Raw genomic sequence first — 12,976 nt, 5'->3', positions numbered from 1 at the left:
GGGCCCGGAAACCCCCTTCCCCTCCCCCTTCCCCTCCCTATGACAGCAGGTGACTGTCAAGCATCTGAATCTGAATTTGAACTTGGGCCCTCCTGACCCAGCCTGGCCCCCTCTCCATCCCCAGCCACCGGCTTCCCTGGCGCCTTCTAGGCAGGAGCCCGAGTCTGCTCCCGGCTTCTCCAAAGGAGACTTGGTCTCCGGCCCCTCGGGCACAGCCCTTTGGGGGCCCGGGAGGAGGCAGCACAGGCGGCTCTCAGCAGGGGGAGGACGGGTTCAGGGACCCCCGGAGTCCCGCCCCCATGGCCTCTTCCACAGCTTCCCGGACGGCTCCGGCCTCTGGCCCACTGGCCAGTTCCCCTCTATGCGCCTCGGTTTCCTCAGCTGGCCACAGTGGGGCTTGCGCCGCCTCACGGGCCCCTGGCAAGGAAAGCATGTTGTTGACAGTCACAGGCTCTGGTGACTAAAGGCAGCCCAGTAATAACAGGGCGAGCAGGAGAGTCCGGGAGGCTGGCAGGAGGGCAACCGGACTGGGGGGCATTGGGCGGCTCTGGGAGAGGGGGAGGAGAGCCAGACACCCGCGTGTGCACACAGTGGGACCGCTCCCGCTCCTCCCACCAGGCCTCTGGGACCCTCGCTACCCAGACGGCCCCCGGCGAGGGCTCAGAGACGCTCGCCCAAGGGTTGGGGGCCACCCAGGCTTAGTGGGGGAGCTCCCTCGGGGAAGGGGCAGGAAATACCGGTCCGGCTTGGGGCGGAGGCGCTGAAGCAAGAGCGCGTTGGCGTCCAGCGCCAGGCCCGAGGAAGGGCCGCCGGCCGGCCACAGGCTTCCTCGTCGGCCCGCGCCGGCTCCTCCCTCTTGTTCCGAGTGCCAGGCGGGGCCCGCTCCTTTTGCCCTGTTATTACCGCTGGCACAGGGAGAAGCGGGCAGGTCTGTTTGTGCCTCGGGGAGGAGCCGCTCGAGTCCTTCCAGTTCTCCTGGTCCAGCTCATCCTCCGTGGGGGGGAGGAGCTGCTGGGGCCTGTTACCCGGAGTCCCCCCAGGGAGGAGCAGAGGGGGGTGGGGAGGAGGTCAGGGGAGGCGGGCTCACCCAAAAGCTCTTCCCCTGAGCTGGCAGCAGCCTCCTCCTGTCAGGTGGGCCTGAACCTCTCAGAACCTGCAGCCCGCCTGGGTGGGGAATGACCCCAGGGTGGGGGGAGGGAAGAGGGGTCCCTGGCCCAGAGTCCGCCCCCTCCTCCAAGAGTGCCCCGCTCCAGGCCAAGTCTGCCCCACTTCTCCTCAGCAGAAACTCTTGGAGAATATCAAGATCTTGCTTTCTCTCTCTCTCTCTCTCTCTCTTTCTCTCTGTGTCTCTATCTCCTTCTTTCTCTGTCTCTGTCTCTGTCTCTCCATCTCTGTCTCTTTCTCTCTCTGTCTCTCTATCTCTGTCTCTCTCCATCTCTCTGTTTTTCAACAGACTTCCCCGCGTGTTCAGAGAAGCTTTGCGACCCGGCTGCTCTGGGGGCGGCTGGAAGGCCTCTCATGGGGCGGCAGGTTTAGGTCACCGACTGCTCAGAAGTCTGTATATTGGGCTCAGGCTCCGTGGAATCTCAGCTTGGCGGCAGCTGGGAGCCGCAGGCCCCGGAACAGGCGGCCGGGGATGCTAACGGACGGTGCTGCCTGTGGTCTGAGCACTGGACTGAGCCTCCGGCCGCCGTTGTTTCTGGCCGGCCTGGCCTCTGTGAGCCCGGTCACTCTCTTCCCGGGCTCATCTCTTAGTTTCCTCTTCTGTAAAATGCGAGGGTTGGACTGGCTCATGGCCCCAGGTCCCTCAGCGTAAACCGAGGAGAACCGCGCAGCGCTGGGGATACCAAAATATCACGTCCGCCTGAAACGAGCTTCCCCCCTACTTTCTTCTCTTTCCGATGTAAGCTTAAAAAGAGAACCCCCCCCCCCAGCAGCCACGGCTTGGGCCTCCTTTCTCTGGCCCCTCTTGCCCCGGACCCCCAGGCCCTCCTCGGGCCTGCTCCGGCCTCTCGGAAGAACCGCTCTGGAACAGGAAGGAGGCTTGACTGGCCCCAGCTGACTCCTCAAAGTGGGGCTTGGGGAGGAGCGATCCAGTTAGAGGGAAGAGCATCCTCCGACGTGTGGAGCCCAAGGGTGTGGTGAGGGCTCCTGGAGAGGGGGACGGCGGCAGGGATGGCTGCCTCCTTACTGGAAGCCCAGCCCCTCCTGATTTAGCCCAAGTCCGTGAGCCTTCTTGGCTGCCCCTTCCCACTCCTGACTCGTCCTCGGCTTGCCATCCCCTGAGACCCCCAGATTTTTTTCCGCGCTACTCCAGGATGACCTGCCTCCCCATCCCCCCGATGGGGGGACGCTTGCGCATCCATCTATACCTTTTTAAGCAGTGGTTTCCTTCGGGCTCCTCTCCGGCAAGGGAGGGATTCATCTTCAGAGATCGGAAAAGGAGGCTTGGATGGAATGACTTGACAGTAAACAGACAAGCCGGGGTCCGGATCACTGACAGCAATATGCTGTTTCCCAAAATCACAGAACCTCCAGGACTTCAGTGGCCAAATAGATGAATAAAAACGGAACAGAGGATACCCATGGAGTGCCTTTCTTTGGAGCCCTCCTAGGATGGGGAGCTCACTACCATCCAGGGCAGCCCATTCTGCCTTGGGATGTTAAAAATATTAAGCTGAAATGTGTCCCTTCCACTTTGCCCTTTGTTCCCGTTGGACTCCACGTGCCCCCACATTCTACAGGGTGGCCAGGGCCTCAGGCTCCTCTGAGTGCAAATCCTGCCTAGTCGTGTGTCCCTGGACAAGTCCTTCCTCCCGACCGCCTCAGTTCCTCATCTGTAGAATCAGCTGGAGAAGGAAATGGCCGACCACTGCACTGAACAACAGGATCTCCACACTGTCCGCCCTGGGTTGCCTGAAAATCTGATGGGCACATCCAGGCCTCTGGCTCCAGTCATTAAGCAGCAGAAAAGCCCCGATCCCCCGTGGGGCTCCCTGAGTCCTTCCGGCTTCACCCTGAGTGATGTTGTCCAATGGAAATCTTTAGCTGGAAATCCAGGAAAACCACAGGACAACATTCATTGAAAAATAACCCCCTCAAAAACAAACAAACAAACAAGATAAAGAAGTTCTGTTCTCCAAGGAGTCGGCCGGAGACTTCCCCATGGCCGAGTGGAGTTAACATACAGAGATGTTGACGTGCTGGGGTCTTGGGAAACATTTTTATTTTTCACTTGACTACAAAATGAGAAAAGAAAAACTTTCTTTTCTTGCCCAGTTGACAGCGGACCAGAAGAGACGATTCGACTGAAAACAGTATGAAGAAATGGATATAAAAAATAGTCGACATTATTTTCAAAGCTGCCGGTTGTTCTTTGCTTCCCGAAGCGTTTGCTCTTCTTCTCGGCCGTGTCCGTTTTTGCCCCTTTCCTCTCCCCAGAGAAGGCTGCAATTAAGGGTGGATATTTATACATATAGAAAGATAAACACTCACATACGTGCATATACTGGACCCCAGGCTTCCTTCCATTTTTTCCAGGTAAAAAAACCCCTATGATCAATCGGATAAGGACGATGAGGTCCTTCTCCCCTTTTAATGCCTTCCTATGGGTCCCAAGCGTGGCCTCCAACTCTGACCAGCCTATCTGTACACACAAATGTACTCATAGATGCATTTAGATACCCACGATGCGGATGCCCCCATACATGAGTGCAGACATACGCGTACACACTAACGGCTATTACAGACCGTAAACATGTGTATAGTACATGCATTACTGATAGACTCCCCTGCACACCCATACACAAACAATAGACACACCCAGGCACATACATATTCCCAGACACTCTCACACATATTCCGCCCATCATTTCTCTCTTCTTTGGGAGGCCCGAGTCTTTTTTGTTGTTGTTGTTAACACCTGCTAAATTTATTTATACTTAAAAAAACTAGATAAAAATGTTTACAATTTCTTCTTTTTTATGTAGCTTTTTATTTACAGAACATACGCATGGGTAATTTTTCAGCATTGACGATGGCCAAGCCTTTTGTTCCAACTTTTCCCCTCCTTCTCCCTACCCCCTCCCCCAGATGGCAGGTTGACCAATACATGTTAAATATGTTAACGTATATGTTAAATACAATGTATGTATACACGTCCATACAGTTATTTTGCCGCACAAGAAAAATCAGACTTAGAAATAAGGTAAAAATAACCTGAGAAGGAAATCCAAAACGCAAGCGGACAAAAACCGGGAGTGGAAATGTTCTGTCGCGGTCCGCACTCATTTCCCAGAGTTCTTTCTCTGGGTGTAGCTGGTTCTCTTCATTGTTGAACAAATGGAACTGATTTGGATCCTCTCATTGGTGACGAGAGCCAGGTCCCTCAGAATTGATCCTCATGTCGTCTTGTTGCTGTGGATAATGACCTCCTGGTCCTGCTCACTTCCCTCAGCATCAGTTCCTGTCAGTCTCTCCAGGGGAGGCCCAAGTCTTTCTGCACTTTTTCAGACCAACATTTGCTGAGTCACAAGAAGATTCTTTTCCGGACTCCAAAAGCTTGAGATATAAAGGGGAAACCTTGGATGCAAAGTAGACATCCCCACCCAAGAGTCAGAAAAGCTCAATTGCATAAGAAGAGGCCGGCCTCCCTCCACATCCCCCCTGGCCTTTCCTTAATCCTCTCAGGCCCAGACCTCTGGCCTGCCCCGCCCATCACCTTCTTGTCCCCAATCTCTCCTCTCGGGGACCCCCTTTTCCTGGCTCTCCTCCCCCCGGCAGACGGCTCCCTCTGTTTCTTGGGCAGGATTGTCCCCCAGATCAGGTTCCGGCCCCATTCCGGCCCCTTTCCTTCCCTCTCAGTGACTTCTCTTGGTGATCCCATCAGCTCAATGCTAATGATTCTCAAATCTACTTATCCAGTCCTGACCTCTCCGTGACCTCCGGTCTCCTCTCCAAGGCCCCTTAGACACTTGAAGTGACTCTTCCTGGAAAGCTCAAACATCAAGGACAAAAGTGCATTATCTGTCCCCAAAACTCCCAGAGGCGCCCATCCCTGTGCAGGACTCCACCATCCTCTTGGCACCTTTGGTGCCCCATACCCAGTCTGCTGCCAAGGCCTCTGTGTTGGGTCATTTCTGTCAGGTCCGACTCTTGGTCCCCGTTTGGGGGTTTTCTTAGCAGATATTGGAAGAATTGCCCATTTTATAGAGGAGGAAACTGAGGCACACAGGGTTAAGTGACTCGCCCAGGGTCACCCAACTAGTCCGGGTCGGAGGCCGGATTTGGCTCAGGCCTCCCTGCTTGCCGGCCCCTGGCTCTTACTGGCTGTGCCTCTGAGCTGCCTGGAAAGCTTTGGAAGCTTTCCTGGACGCTCACCTGTCTCCTCTGACCTAGATCTGGCGCCTCAGGCTCTGGTGAATCTTCCTGCCAGTACCCAGACCCCTCCAGTCCACCCTCATGGTCAAGGTGCTCTGGCTAGGGGCCGGGTCTGACTGTGGCAGCCGGATGTCGGGATCAGGGGCAGTGAGTGCGACTATGGCTGATGGACCAGAGGTCCCGAGGCTGCTCTGAATGGATGCCTTCCACTCGGTTTGGTTCAGTTTGGGCCACTGATTTTGTTGACAGAGGCAGCCCCTTTGATGGGCTTCCAGAGCTCTTCCCAGAGACCCCGGGGAGCATCCTCCCTCTGTGAGCGCGGCCTTGTGTAGGTTCTTCCCAGGCAGGTGCATGGTGGGCCCGAGAGCACCACGACCAGCCCATTAGAGCCGCTCCCTGCACTTAATCGGGTGCTCGGGTGTTTGGCTCAAGAAGGGACCTCAGTGTCCGCTCCCTCCTCCTGCCGGGCTGTCAGCATCTTCCTAAGGCAACAAATGGAGGTGCTCCAGCAGATTTCCCGACATACAGCCCCAAGGTCAGCCCAAGGGCCCTGGAGGCCTTCCAGTGGGCTCTTCTTCCTCTCTCTGGCACTTCCCTTTGGATCCTCCCGAAGCCTGTATTAGCCTTGGCAACATGGGCATCAGTGCCAGGACCGTGTGTGCTCCCTGCAGAGTCTGCAGCCAGGGGACGGGCACCTCCCCATCTCCGATGTACCCGAGGCTTCCACTCATGGCTGCGGAGAGCCTGTGTCTTCTCGGTGCTCGGGCCCAGCTCCAGAGGCGGCACCGGGGGCACAGCCATCTGCCCGCAACAGCCCGGCTGTCCGTGTGGACGTGCCCCCAGCCGCCCCTCACCCATCACTTCTCCTTTTTTTACATCATTTCTTGTAGCACATATATGTGTGTGTGTGTGTACATATAAAATATAGTGATATTCTATCACATTCGTGTACCACAATTTGTTTAGCCATTTTCCAATTGATGGTTGTTTACTCTGTTTCCAATTCTTAGCTATCCCCAACAGTGCTGTTAGTATAACCGAGTCTATGGCGACTTTTTTCTCACCAGTGGCTTCCTTGAGGCGCCTTCTCAATGGGGTCTTTGTTGGCCCAGTAAAATGGTCTCTGGTTCAGACATTTTATTCATTCTCTTTGCATAATTCCAAATTGCTTTTCAAAATGGTTGGACGATGTCTCAGCTCCTCCAACAATGTATTAGCGTGCCTGCCTTCCCACCTGCTTACTTCTGCTAGATTTTTTTTTGTCATTTTGGGGAGTTTCTAGGATATGAGGTAAAAGCTGGGGTAGTTTTAGTAGTTTGTGTTTATTTCTCTTATCGTCTAGTGATTTTCTTTTATGTGGTTGGAAATACTTTACAATTCTATTTTCCAAAACTATTAGTTTATATCCTTTCTTTGATCTTTCATTTGTTGGGAAATGGCTATTATTCTTTTTTTTTTTTTTAAATAATTTTTTATTGATAGAACGCATGCCAGGGTAATTTTTTACAGCATTATCCCTTGCATTCATTTCTGTTCCGATTTTTCCCCTCCCTCCCTCCACCCCTTCCCCCAGATGGCAAGAGTCCTTTACATGTTGAATGGGTTGCAGTATATCCTAGATACAATATATGTGTGCAGAACCGAACAGTTCTCTTGTTGCACAGGGAGAATTGAATTCAGAAGGTATAAATAACCCGGGAGGAAAAACAAAAATGCAAGCAGTTTCTATTCATTTCCCAGTGTTCTTTCTCTGGGTGTAGCTGCTTCTGTCCATCTTTGATCAATTAAGGCTCTCTTTATCGAAGAGATCCACTTCCATCAGAATACAGCCTCAAACAGTATCGTTGTTGAGGTATATAATGATCTCCTGGTTCTGCTCATTTCACTCAGCATCAGTTCATCTAAGTCTCGCCAGTCCTCTCTGTATTCATCCTGCTGGTCGTTCCTTACAGAACAATAATATTCCATAACATTCATATACCACAATTTACTCAGCCATTCTCCAATGGATGGGCATCCTTTCATTTTCCAGCTTCTGGCCACTACAAACAGGGCTGCCACAAACATTTTGGCACATACAGGTCCCTTTCCTTTCTTTAGTATCTCTTAGGGGTATAAGAATGGCTATTATTCTTATAATTAATACTTACTGCTATATCTTCGATACCAAACCCACATATGAGAAATTTGTTACAAAGATATTTCTCCCATTTGTTTCCCTTTTTATCCTAGACGCCTTAATGTTGTCTGGGCAGAAGCCTTTCAGTTCCAAGTTGCCTCTTCTGCTATAGACCTAGTATTATGAACCTTGATAATTCATAATTTTAGGGGAACCTTGTTCCTCTTGGTTCTCTTCCCCTCACTCCTGATCCCCTTTTCTCATTTAATATTCCCTCTCTTTCTCCTCCCCTTCAACTAATCCTGTCCCTTAGTTTTGAAATTTCCTTTTTTCTTTCTCTTGCTTTTCTTTCTTTCTTCTTTCTTTCTTTCTTTTTCTTCCTTCCTACCTTTCTTTCTTTCTTTCTTCTTTCCTTCCTTTCTTCTTTCTTCTTCCTTCCTTCCTTCCTTCCTTCCTTTCTTTCTTTCTTCCTTCCTTCCTTCCTTTCTTTCTTTCTTCCTTCCTTCCTTCCTTCCTTCCTTCCTTCCTTTCTTCTTTCTTTCTTTCTTTCTTTCTTTCTTCTTTCTTTCTTCTTTCTTTCTTTCTTCTTTCCTTCCTTCCTTCCTTTCTTTTCCTTTCTTTCTTCCTTCCTTCCTTCCTTCCTTTCTTTCTTTCTTTCCTTCCTTCCTTCCTTCCTTCCTTCCTTCCTTTCTTTCTTCCTTCCTTCCTTCCTTCCTTTCTTTCTCCCTCTCCTTTCCCAAAATTCAGAATAAGTCAATGATTGCCCTATCCCTCCCATGCCTCTGATTATGCAGCCCACCGTTGATCTATACCCTTTCTTAATAACATTTTTTTTCCTTTTTGTTTTTCTATTTTTTCTTCAAATTTTTTAGTTACATTTTAAATTCCAAACTGTCTTCCCTTGCTCCTCCCCATCTGACACAGAGATAGTGCCTATCTATTTATCTATAAGATCATTGTATACTTCTACTTATCAGTTCGTTCTCTGGAGGTAGATAGCATCTTCCTTCGTAGGTCCTTTGTAGTTGATCCGAGTATAATACTCAGAATAGCCATTTACAGTCATCCTTTCGACAATATTGCTTTGTTGTACACAATGTTCTCTCGGTTCTGCTGATTTTCATTGTTTTATGCATGTCTTTCTGTGTTTTTCTACAACCACTGAGCTCACCATTTCTTACAGTGCAGTAATACTCTACCACAATCCGTATCATCACTATTCCTCAGTTGATGGGCCTTCCTGAATCTTTTTCTACATTTGCCTAGAAAGCTCCTCCAGAGGTTCCTGACCCTTTCTGGACAAGTGGATTTTTCAAGAACCAAATCAAGAACCAAAGCCCCCCCATCTCCCTTCATCTCTCTATTCATTCCTACAATCATCAGAAACTCCCTTCTACCTCCAAAATAAAGCCTCTTTCCTTCCCCCTTCCCTTTTTCAAATGTCCCCCCTTCTTCTCGTCCACTCTTTGGAGGCTCTTTCTGAGGTCTCAAAGGTTCCTTCTGGTGCATCATTCCTTCCTCTTTATCCTCCTGCTCCTCTCCCCCCTTTATGCACTCTGCCGTGTTGTAATGTAGTCCCAAAGCAGCAGCATCCTTCTACAGGCAGAGGGCCTGCAGGGTCTGTCCATAATGTTCCCTGCCCACCCTTTCATAATCTATCAGATCCACAGTTTCCCTGTGGACTCTTCCTGGTTTTCCCATGGTCACTGTTGTTGTTGGCCTTTCCCGCTGCATTTATTTACCTCTCCTTCATGTTTGTTGTTTGGGGTGTTTAAGATGCAAATCCTCTCTTCAATTCTGGCTTTCTTTCTATAGATAAGTTTCAAACTCTTCTTTATTATTGAACTTCCATCTTTGGTATTATATGGTTAAGTTTAGATTTGCAGGATAGGATACCCTGGGCTACTCTTCCTGAGCTCTGGCTCTTCAGAAAATGTTATTCCATTCTCTCCTCTTTTTCTAATGAGTATAGAATAGTCTTGCTTTATTCGCATGCTCTTTGTTTTTCAAAGTCCTTTTCCTGTTTCCTTTCAGAACTCTTTTTTTTTAATTAATTAAATCATTAAATATAATCACTGTAGTTTTGGGAATTGCAGCCTTGGATTTTTTTGAAGCTGAAATGTAAGGAAATATTCTTTTTTCCTCCCTCAATAGTATTCTATTTTTCCCAAATTCACATAAAGATAGTTTCTAACATTCATCTCTGTAAGATTTTGTGTTCCTTCCCTTCCCAAGACAGCAAGCAATCTGATATAGGTTAAACATATACAATCCTATTAAATATTTATTTCTTTTGGCAAGGTAATTGAGGTTAAGTGACTTGCCCAGGGTCACACAGCTAGTTAAGTGTTAAGTGTCTCCGATCACATTTGAACTCGGGTCCTCCTGACTTCAGGGCTGCTCCTCTATCTACTATACCATCTAGCACAGTGTCTTCCATCATATTTATATGCCTTCAGCCATTCCCCAACTGATGGGCATCCACTCAATTTCCAATTCTTTGCCACTACAAAAAGAGCTGCTACACACTTTTGCACCTGTGGGACATTTTTCTTCTTTTATGATCCCTTTGGGTGACAGACAGTAGGTAGTGATACCGCTGGATCAAAGCAGCTTTGGATTTTTTTTTTTTTTTTTGGAGGCAATCTGTGAATTCTTTGGGATTTTATTTTAGATATTCAGAAGTTCTGGACGGTTTTCTTCTATTACTTTCTTCATGAAGGTCTTAAGCGTTTTTGTCCTGTCATGTTCTTCTGGTAATCCCATGATCCTTAGGTTGTCTCTACACACAGAGTCTTTGAATTCAGTACGTTTGCTTGCACAGTGAGCAAGTTTTCTTTGAATGTTCTCATTTTGTGTTTCTCCTCTTCTAGATCATTTTTCAGTTCTTCATATTTTTATTTCCCATCTATTGTTCTTTCCTTCGTTTCTTTGGTGAGGCTGACGTTGGAGAGTCAAATTTTCTGTTCTATTATTTTTGCTGTGCAGACCACAAATACTGCTCTCATAATTCTCATTAAAAAAACAAAAAACATTCAGAAACAGTGTGTTCTCTAATTCCACAGGATCCTCTGTCTCATTAAATGTTGAATCATTTTCTTCCTTCCTCCTTACCTTGCTCTCCCCCAACCTCCCTCCTTTCCTTCCTTCTTCCCCTCCTTCCTTCCCCCTCTCCTCCTCCTTCCTTCCCCCTCTCCTTCCTTCCTTCCTTCCTTCCTTCCTTCCTTCTTTCCTTCCTTCTTCCTTCCTTTTTTTCCTTCCTTCTTTCCTTCCTTCCTTCCTTCCTTCCTTCCTTCTTTCCTTCCTTCCTTCCTTCCATCCCTCCTTTCCCCTCTTCTTGCTCCTTCCTTCCCTCCCTCCCTCTCTCCTTCCACCTTCCTTCCTTCCCTTCTTTCCTTCCTTCCTTCCTTCCTTTCCCTCCTTCCTTCCCCTCTTTCCTTCCTTCCTCCTTCCCCCTCTCCCCCCTCCTTCCTTCCCTCCCTCCCTCTCTCCCTCTCTTCCTTCCTTCCTTCCTTCCTTCCTTCCTTCCTTCCTTCCTTCCTCTTCTTTTTGGGTTGAATTTGTTTGCCTACCTGGAGGTCATTTCCTTCTGTAGTTTTTCCTGCTGATTTATCTGTTTATTTTCAAAGTCCTTGAGATTTCTCTTCCTGATATCTTTCCGTGTCCCCCCCACCCCACGGCCAGTTTTCCTTATCACTCACTTCCTGACTCCCTCCTCTCTGCTTGTGGTTTCCTTGGGGACTGGATCTCAAAGCGCCTCAGTCTTCTCCCACGCCGGGCAGTCACGTTCGCCAGCCTCGGTCTCGGACGCACTGATTTTGGGGGGTCAGAACCAGCCCCGGCCGGATGCTGCCCTCTTTCCCTGGGGCTGGGCAGAACGCGATGTATTAAATGCCCCCCTCCTTCCCCCCCGTGTCCTGTCGTGGTAACCTGCTCCACCTCAGATCGCGGCCCAGCGTCAGCACTCAGACCTCGGCAGCTTTGGGGCTTCTGGGCCGCGGCCCCTGGCAGGCTTTGGCTCCTGGTGGGCTGTGGACAAGCCGGAGGTCGGAGCTTAAGCAGAGCCTGGAGCTGGAGGGAGGGGGGCCAGGCTACGGAAGTGGGTTTGGGCATAAACCTGTTGTGTCCTTGGGTCTGCTCACCGCCTCTCTGACCATACCTGGGGGGGGGGGGGGGTCAGTGAGAAGAGCTGCTGGATTTGGGGATTTTTATTTAACCTTATTTTGGATTCTGAACATTCTAGACCGTGGAGACTGTTCTGGTGCTTTCTCTTTGGTGCCTCATTTTTGTTTAGCAGAAGTTTGAGAGCTCGTGGGAGCCGCCTTGTTGTTCCCATGACCTAGAGTGTTTATTGACCTGTGGCCCTCGGCTGCTTGTACCTGCTCCCCAAATTACCTTGTATTCTATATCTGTGTATCCATCTACCCACCCACCCATCCGTCCGTCCGTCCACCCACCCATCCGTTGGTCCATCTGTCCATCTGTCCATCCATCTATCTAGGGTCTCTTCCAACAGAATGTTAGAGCCAGCCGGGCGGCTTAGAGTCGGGAAGATCTGAATTTGAATGTGACCTCAGAACCAGCTGTGTGGCCCTGGCCAAGCCATTTAACCTGTTTGCCATCATTCCCTCCATCTGTAAAATGGGGATAATGATGGCCCCTCCCTCCCTCCCTCCCAGGACTGTTGTGACTGGCACACAGAGCCAGCGCGTAGTGACAAACACATGTAAACAACCAAGGCTCCTGCGCTTTATATAGTTCTTCGTTATTAAGTAACTACTCGCAGGCCACAACGAGCAGAAGCAGGATTTGCACCCAGGGCCCGATGGCAGGACCTCGTTTTTCGTCCTTTGCTTTGCTATGTCGTCCCAGGCCCCGTGCTCATCCCGCCGGAACCAGCGCTTCCCTCCTTGCGCCGGGACCTCCACTGCATCTCCCTTGTCCCCCTGTAGGATCTGGGTCTAGTCGGAAAATATGCACTCACAGCCTGCCTCACGCTGACCATGTGACCTCGGTCAAGTCACATCTTCTCAGTTTCCTAATCCTTAAAATGGGAGGATAATAAGCGTCTGCCTCAGAGGGTGTGGTCAGGGCTAGCTGGGAGGAGGAGGAGGAAGAGGAGGAGGAGGAGGAGGAGGGTGACCTCTGACTGGCCCAGGGAACCCTGCCAACCTGCAGGAGCCTCATCAGGGAGTCCGAATGCCCCTTGGTCACCCATCCTCCCCAACGGGGAGCTGGGACTGATCCTGGGACAACAGATTTGGGGGGCGGCCTTCCAGGGGAGGGACGGGGTGCCTCGGATCAGCTTCACCCTCCTAGCCCCCCAGCCCTTAGTCGTCACCATGACACGTCACTGCCCCCGGACCTGGTCATCCCGAACCCTGTCCCTCTGGTGCCGTGACCCCGTCGGCGTGGACGCTGCCCCCGCTTTTGTGGTTCCAACAGCAAACAGCTCGTTGTGTAAGAGGGGTCCTGGCG

The sequence above is a fragment of the Antechinus flavipes genome, chromosome 6 (assembly GCF_016432865.1).
Source record: "Antechinus flavipes isolate AdamAnt ecotype Samford, QLD, Australia chromosome 6, AdamAnt_v2, whole genome shotgun sequence".
Lineage (NCBI taxonomy): Eukaryota > Metazoa > Chordata > Mammalia > Dasyuromorphia > Dasyuridae > Antechinus > Antechinus flavipes.
The sequence above is the reverse complement of the archived record's forward strand: the minus strand, read 5'-3'. Positions refer to the sequence as shown.